At 41.3% G+C, this 8,091-nt stretch overlaps 1 pseudogene; it reads right to left on the bottom strand.

Annotated features, from left to right (window-relative positions):
- Positions 1–8,091, bottom strand: part of LOC107684461 (choline dehydrogenase, mitochondrial-like) — a 21,857-nt pseudogene that overhangs the window by 9,739 nt on the left and 4,027 nt on the right.

Here is an 8,091-nt window from a genome sequence, read left to right as displayed (position 1 = left end):
ATATTAAAAAAAAAAAAAAAAAAAAGCATATACAGGCAAGACAAAATGAATAACGTGGCTCCTGATGATATATTGAGGTCTTATGAAGCAAAACAATCGGTCTGTGCAAGAAACTGAACATCATTACCTGTAATCCAGAGCCTCAGACAAACAGGAAAGTCTGATTTGTTTCCTTGAACTGGTTCTTTTGGACAAATCATTTCAATTTACTGTTTTCAACATCTGATTCGGCAATGTGTTTATGTAATCGTGCAATGACATCATGTATACGCAATTATATTATTAAAGGACCCAATATCTCACTAAAAAGAATCGCATCAAAAGAAGGATTCATTCGTGAACTGGACATCACTTTCCAGAGGAGAGGCTATGCGTCAATAATGTTGTAAATATTGTTCCGTTTTTCTTACAGAATGATCAATTCACTTTATAAGACCTAAATATATATCGTCAGGAGCCACGGATATTAATTTTGTCCTGCCTGCATATGCCTTTTTGATTCTCAAAGTGCATGGATTTGCATTGTATGAATCATTTTAAGGACCACGGTTTCAGTTAAAAATCTTCTTTACTGTTCTACTGAAGAAAATAGTTATCTACATCTTGGATGGCCTGAGGAAGAGTAAAATAATTAACAGCAATTTTTCATTTTTGGGTAAACTATCCCTTTAAGGGCTTTTCTCACTTAAAACTGTTAATGGTAGGCTTATATATTCCTGACTGCAGTTTGTAATGAAATTAGTTTTCTGGCCACAAAGCAAGGCAAGTTCATTTATAAGCCTAAAGCCCAAGTATACTATAGAAGCATCCATTAGGTAGTGCACATGAAAAGCCAAATGTGTCTATCCCAGGGGTGTCCAAACTCGGTCCTGGAGGGCCGGTGTCCTGAAGAGTTTAGCTCCAACCCCAATTAAACACACCTGAACCAGCAAATCAAGCTCTTACTAGGCATACTAGAAACTTAAAGGCAGGTGTGTTGAGGCAAGTTGGAGCTAAACCCTGCAGGACATGTAGAAGATTTTAATTAATCAAAATGTAAATTGTTCAGGTATAATCGGTGTGAATGTGGCCATTTATGTATTAAGTTATTCTACTATTATAATCATGTGTATTTGCCTGCATGTATAGAAATCTGTATGAGAATGGAATGTGCATATGGTGAAGTACATGATAAGCACATGATGGCACATAATGGGGCCCTTATTTTCACAGAACATAAAATTAAGGCCTCATGACTGCATCGTGATGATCCCATATCAAATATGACTGAAACCATTAAACACACCTAGAGAACGAACAGTATATAAGAGAGTACAGAAAAAGAGTCTGGAGATTGCTCTGCAGAGTTCTCTCAGGTTTTATTGTCTCTGAAAATAAAATCTCTTCTGGCATCAAAATCCCAAGACTCTGAGAAAGATTCTTCACAATAGCGGCAGAAGCCACCACAGACCCCTCCAGGACCGAGTTTGGGCAGCCCTGGTCTATCCGCATTCACGACCAATGTGGCATACTTTAAAAAGGTTTACATGCTCTGCTGTGTGCGATACATATGCCTTGACTGTTCTTCACTCCAATTAACACCACTTTGACATTTAGCATTTTCCCTTAAGCCGCAGGGTTTAAAACATTGATAACCCAGGAGTTCAGTGCAGTGTGAAAAGCTCATTTGACGTAAATACTAAATACTAATGTCAGTGAGTTCATTTTTTGACCTTTTTCATCTGTCCATGCTGCTGGTACTCCACCCCTCTCGCGCGGGTCCCATCAAACAGAATACGGGTCACCACGCAGCTGACCTCTGTTCTCAGATTGGCTCTGGACAGCGCAGGCCAGAGGTAAGCACTAGCTGTGCTCCATCGTTTACCTATGGGAGAAAAAGCAGAGAAGCTGAATTTGGTCATTACAGATTATTACTAGTGCACATGCTAAGTATTAAACTGTTACAGACATGAATGATTCCTCAGATCACGTGTAAGAGGCAAGATGAGCTGTTACTTTTGTTCTTCAGCCTGGCAGATGCTAAAATGAGTGGGAAAACCTCACAGACTTGCATCATGATGAACTGCCTTAACTCAAGGAAGGGCTGGGCGATATGGCCAAAGAGATTATCAGTTTTTTTTGTTTTGTTTTTCATATCATACGGTATCGATATTTATCACAATATTAATTTACCATTAATGGGGAAGGAAATGCTTAATACAAATTTATCATCAAAAATGGTGATTTATAAAAAAAAAAAATGTATAAAACTTTGAAAAATTTTTAGTCAAATAAAATGCTGCATGACAGAACTATATAAATTAAAACATGGATGGAAAAAATTGGTTGTGTGATATTCCACTAATAATATTGTTATTACTACTTTGAAAAGTACATTTTAATATACAAAAGTAATATATTTCAGTCATAATTTCTTAAAGTTAAACTTTTTTATTTTTTATTCATTTATTTCTTTGTGCTGTTCTTTGAGATCTTTGAGTTTCAGTGTGTATTTGTCGGTAGTTTTTCTCAAATTAAATCATGCATACCTCGTGAAACCTTTGTGAAGTCACTCTCGCAAAAGCATTTATTGAGATACACATAACACAGTGAGCGTGACGCTGCTTGAGTTTGTGTATCAGACTAAGCGGCGCCATTCATTCACACAGAGACACGCAGAACTTACTAGCCACATTCACTGGCTGGCTGGCTGTTTTGTTCATTTCTGCTGTGTCAGACTGTTAGATTAATCCATATCGAGTAAAAATGTCAAGAGATCATTGTTATCAACATAAGTTTGATTGCTCTGTGTTGTGCTTGGTCTCCCGCTCTCTCTCTCTTTGTTGTTTGTCACCCTCAGATTTTGAGTTGTTTATTAGCAAGTGGCTAATAGTGCTTCTGTGGTGAGCGTTGTCAGAAAATAATATCTGACCCTGTTTTTGCTTTGTTAAAAAGCTAAAGATAAATAGCAGGTAATATGTTCTTTTTATTTTCCTTTTTTTTTTTTGGTATATGGGAGTTAAAAGGGAAGCTGTAGGGAGAGAGTGCCTTTTTCTTTGGATAATACTTTCATCCCTGTTTTTGGTTCAGTTAGGGAGTTGAGGGAAGTTTTATGTTGTTTATTTCTCTTTTCTTTTGGGTGTTTGAGGTAAGTTAGTGCTACTCCCTAAAATAGTTAGTTAATTGTTTTGTTTGTTATTTTAGGCCCTGCTCTATCCTGAGCCATTGCTCCCTATCTCTTTGTTAAACTCATTGTGTTTCTTTTTGTAAATAAATCTCCATCTTTGTATACATTTGAATTGGTGTCATTTTCACTTTGGGACAGAGGACTGAAGTGTGTTCTTGCCGCTCTTTTACTTAATTTATGCGTTTTCCCTTTGCTACTTCCCCTCGCAAACCCCTAGACAGGAGGGGAACGTAACAATTGGGGGCTCGTCCGTTCGCCTCTTAATTCTAATGTGCTGTGTTTTTGGTGCTGTTTGGCAGTTTTTTGGTGGGTGAGGAAACTGGTCGTTCACTCTCCAACCTACCACAGAAGTTTTTGAACGTTGTAGAAAAGTTGATTTATTGTTGATAGCTGACTTTTTTAATGTCAGTGTACCAAGGGAGGCAGCGAAAAGAACTATCAAACAAGTGTTGCGTGATAGGCTTGTGGAAACTGGAATTTTACCAGAGTCTGTTGCTATGGAGGAGGTGGAGGTTTCGTCTGACATGGCATTAGGAGCTGTGTCAGATGGGGCCCTTCCTAATGTTGACCCTATATTAGCGATTTAAAATGAAGGAGCTAGATCTCCAGATTAAGCAAGTGGAATGTGAAACACTACTTATTAGGTTACGTCTTCTAGAGGCAGAGACTGACCAAGCTTTAAGACTACAACAGTTAAAAGATCAGGACCTGAAAGACAGGCCTGTGCCTAGGGCGCGGTCACGACTACCTTCTGTCACCTCTCCTGCTGCTGCCCCTCAGAGCTTGCATGAGGCTGGTGCAGATGCGAGTTTTGACATTAGTAAGAATCTCAAACTTGTTCCACCATTTAGAGAGAGTGAGGTAGATGCATATTTCGTCACATTTGAACGCATAGCCACCAAGTTAAGCTGGCCAAAAGATGTGTGGGCTCTGTTTCTACAGTGTAGCCTTACTGGGAAAGCCCAGGAAGTCTCCTCTGCTTTGCCACTCGAGCAGTCTCTTGACTATGACGCTGTTAAAGCAGCTGTGTTGAGGGCTTACGAATTAGTGCCGGAGGCATACAGACAGAAATTCCGATCCCATGCGAAAGCTGCCAAACAAACGTATGTCGAGTTTGCCCGAGAAAAACGCACACTTTTTGAAAAGTGGTGCTTTTCTAACAGAGTTACCACTCTTGAACATCTTCAGGAGTTAATTTTGCTTGAGGAGTTCAAGAATTGCTTACCTGAAGGTGTAGTGGTACATTTAAACGACCAAAAAGTGACATCTCTTGTTGATGCAGCCGTGCTAGCTGACAAATTTGCTCTAATGCATAAGAGTGTGTTCACTACTATGAGGCGTAACATAGTGCCGGTAACCAGTGAAAGCTCAGCCCGAGAAAAGATCTATGACTCTTCTCGTGCTAAGACTGAGACTTCATCCAACTCACCGTGTAGGAAAAGTAATGGTAAACGAGTTTGCTTCTTCTGTCTTGACCCAAATCATCTCATTTCGGATTGTAGAGCTTGGAAACAGAAAGTAGCCGCTATACGACCTAAAAGTACAGCTTTGGTTTACACGTTTGGTGATGTTGATAAGGTCGCTACTGTTACTTGTGAGTATTTGCCGTTTTTGCTGGATGGCACAGTGTCTCAGTCATCTGAATCAGAAGGGAAGCCGGTGAAGATTCTGAGAGACACTGGGTCAGTCCAGTCGCTAATTCTGGAAAATCGGTTACCGTCGCTGGCTAGTTATGCCGGTGCAGATGTTTTAGTTCGAGGTATTGGGATGCAGTGCCTCAGCGTTCCCCTACATGATCTGTACTTGCAATCAGAGTTAGTAACCGGACCTGTGAGGCTTGGGGTGTGCTCCCGCTTACCAATTGAAGGGGTAGATGTTATCCTCGGCAACGACCTCGCTGGTGGAGAGGTATTCCCATGCCCGGTAGTAACTACTGAACCGACTGTAATTGACAGTTCAAAACTTGCTCAGTGTTTCCCTGCTGCCTTTCGCAGGTGTGAAACGGAGTGTGCGATAACGCGTGCTCAAGCAAGGAAATTCAGAGACGTAATTGACCTCTCTGAAACCTTCTTGGTTAACTCAGATGATCGTGATTCGATTCCAAAGGAAGCTGTTGTAAAGGAATTTTCTAATGCAGAGACTGTGACGAAACTGAATTCTGTTGTTGGGGTAGGAAGGGAACAATTGGCGGCTGCTCAGAAAACAGACCCCTCGTTAGCAAGGTGCATTGAGTCTACGGTGGGACTCAAGAGAAAATCTAGTGGTAAGGTATTTCTGGAATGACCAAGTTTTAATGCGGAGATGGAGGCCAAAAGCCCGTGCTGCCCTTAATGAGATTTACCAGATTGTGCTACCCTAGTCGTATAGGGAGCACGTATTGAAAGTTGCTCATGAGCATGTGCTTTCAGGACATTTGGGTGTCACAAAGACATTCCGACGTGTGTCCCACTACTTTTTCTGGCCTGGCTTGAAATCAGCTGTGTCCAAATTCTGCCGCTCATATGCTGTCTGTCAATTGGCTGGTAAACCAAATCAGAAGGTTCCCGTCGCACCTTTGCAGCCCATACCAGTTATGAAAGAACCCTTTGAGCGCTTGTTGGTTGACTGTGTTGGTCCGTTACCGAAGTCGAAATCTGGGTACGAGTACATTCTAACCATCATGTGCTTTCCCGAAGCTGTTCCCTTGCGCTCTATCAAGGCACCTGTAATCATCAAAGAGTTAATAAAATTTTGTACCGTGTTTGGCTTACCACGAATCTTACAAAATGACCGAGGTACAAACTTTACTTCGAGGCTTTTCACTCAGACATTAGCACAGCTCGGAATTAAGCATGTACTCTCGAGCGCATATCACCCGCAATCCCAAGGCGCGGTAGAAAGATTCCTCCAAACACTCAAAGCAATGTTGCGTACTTATTGTCTCTCTAGTGGAAGGGACTGGGCGGAAGGCTTGCCATTTTTGATGTTTGCAATCAGAGAAGCAGAGCAGGAGTCCCTTGGTTTCAGTCCAGCAGACCTTGTATTTGGGCATACAGTGCGTGGTCCTCTTAAAGTGCTAGCTGAACAACTTCTGGCCCAAGATACGTTGCCAGTAACCACCCTTGACTATGTTAGTTCCTTTCGAGAGCAGTTGCACAGGGCACGTGAACTTGCTCGGGAACATCTAATGGCGACACAAGCAAAGATGAAAAAACATTTTGATAAGAAAACTGTCTCCCGTAGTTTCCATCCAACCGATGAAGTTCTTGTACTTCTTCCTGAACCTGGTTCGCCCTTACAAGCAAAATTCACAGGCCCTATCAAGTGAAAGAAAATCTCAGTGACACCGACTATATGGTCAGTACTCCTGATAGGCGACGCAAAACCAGAGTATGACACATCAATATGTTAAAGAGGTTTGTAAGCAACTCTCAGCCTGTTTCTCCATTTGAATCTGTGTCTCCAGTACCTGTTGCTATGGCAACGTGCAGCCAAGAAGCTGCTCAAGTTAGTCATCAAACTGGTGGAAGGTTGCAAAACTCTGTGGTGCTGAAAGATTTGACCACATTCCTTGCTCACTTAAGTCATGACCAGAGTAAGCAGATTATTCAGCTGATGCAACACTTTGGGTCACTGTTCTCTGACGTGCCAGGCAGAACCTCAGTTCTAGAGCATGACATCGATGTAGGGCAAGCTAAACCAATTAAACAGCACCCATACAGGGTTAATCCAGCTAAGCGTAACATCATGAAAATTGAAGCGGAGTACATGTTACAGCATGGCCTGGCCCGACCTAGTCAAAGTCCTTGGAGCTCCCCTTGTTTGTTAGTTCCCAAGTCAGATGGCACTTTTCGTTTCTGCACAGATTTTCGCAAGGTCAATGCAGTTACAAAAGCAGATTCCTTTCCACTCCCCAGAATGGAGGACTGTATAGACAGAGTGGGATCGGCTGAGTTTGTCACGAAGCTGGACTTGTTGAAAGGCAACTGGCAGGTGCCCTTGACTGTCCGTGCCTCAGAAATTTCGGCATTTGCCACCCCAGACCACTTCCTTCAATATGGTGTCCTCGCCTTTGGAATGCGCAATGCACCAGCCACCTTTCAGAGGCTGATGCATATTGTCCTCGGAGATGTGCCCAATTGTGATGCCTATCTTGACGATATTGTGGTCTATACTAAGTTGTGGGAGGACCACATTAAAACATTGGAGATGGTTTTTGAGAGATTGGCACTCTCATTGTGTGCCATTCATTAGTTTAGGCTAAATTCCTACATTTAGAATACATAGCTGCTACAGTTCACAAATCTCTAAGGGTATTTTGGGGCGACCAACTGCACAACAGAAAATAACTATTCAAGCTTAATTATGGGAAAAAAATATGAAGTGCCCTGCTCATTTATGAAGGTATATTCTTTCTGTATGAAGTGTTTGCTTTTTTCCCCTCCTGACAGCCTTTTCAACAATATCTATGATACTGTGATGGTTTCTGACCTCAAATCGGGAGTCTATTGAAAAGTTCAAGTTATGGACCCTGTGGGTTTGATAGATATTTTCCTCTCATTTAGTCGTCTTTATTATTATTTTTAAATAATGTCCTTAACCACTTGCCATTGTAAGTAATTCTGGCAGTTAACTGTGAAGTGTGTCATTTAAAGGAACATGGTGTGTAACCTTTGAGTATTCGCCGCAGTCATTCTAACCAGTTTTTGGCACAGTATTAACACGGTATGAAGGAGCTAACGACTTTTTCTATTTACACAGTATTCTTTAGAATAATTTTATATGGCTTATAAGGGTTGGTATTTTGTATTTTATAGATATTTCACTGGCATTCAAGTAACTAGGCATTTCTAACACTGCATTTTGTGGGGCAATTATCAACAGTTGTGTAGTATTACAAGAAATTACTATACTATAGGCATTAGTGTAGCTAATTGAGGGAAAGA

The sequence above is a fragment of the Sinocyclocheilus anshuiensis genome, unplaced genomic scaffold, assembly GCF_001515605.1.
Source record: "Sinocyclocheilus anshuiensis isolate Anshui unplaced genomic scaffold, SAMN03320099.WGS_v1.1 scaffold397, whole genome shotgun sequence".
NCBI lineage: Eukaryota > Metazoa > Chordata > Actinopteri > Cypriniformes > Cyprinidae > Sinocyclocheilus > Sinocyclocheilus anshuiensis.
Note: the sequence above shows the minus strand (reverse complement) of the source record. Positions and strands in the feature narration are given on the sequence as shown.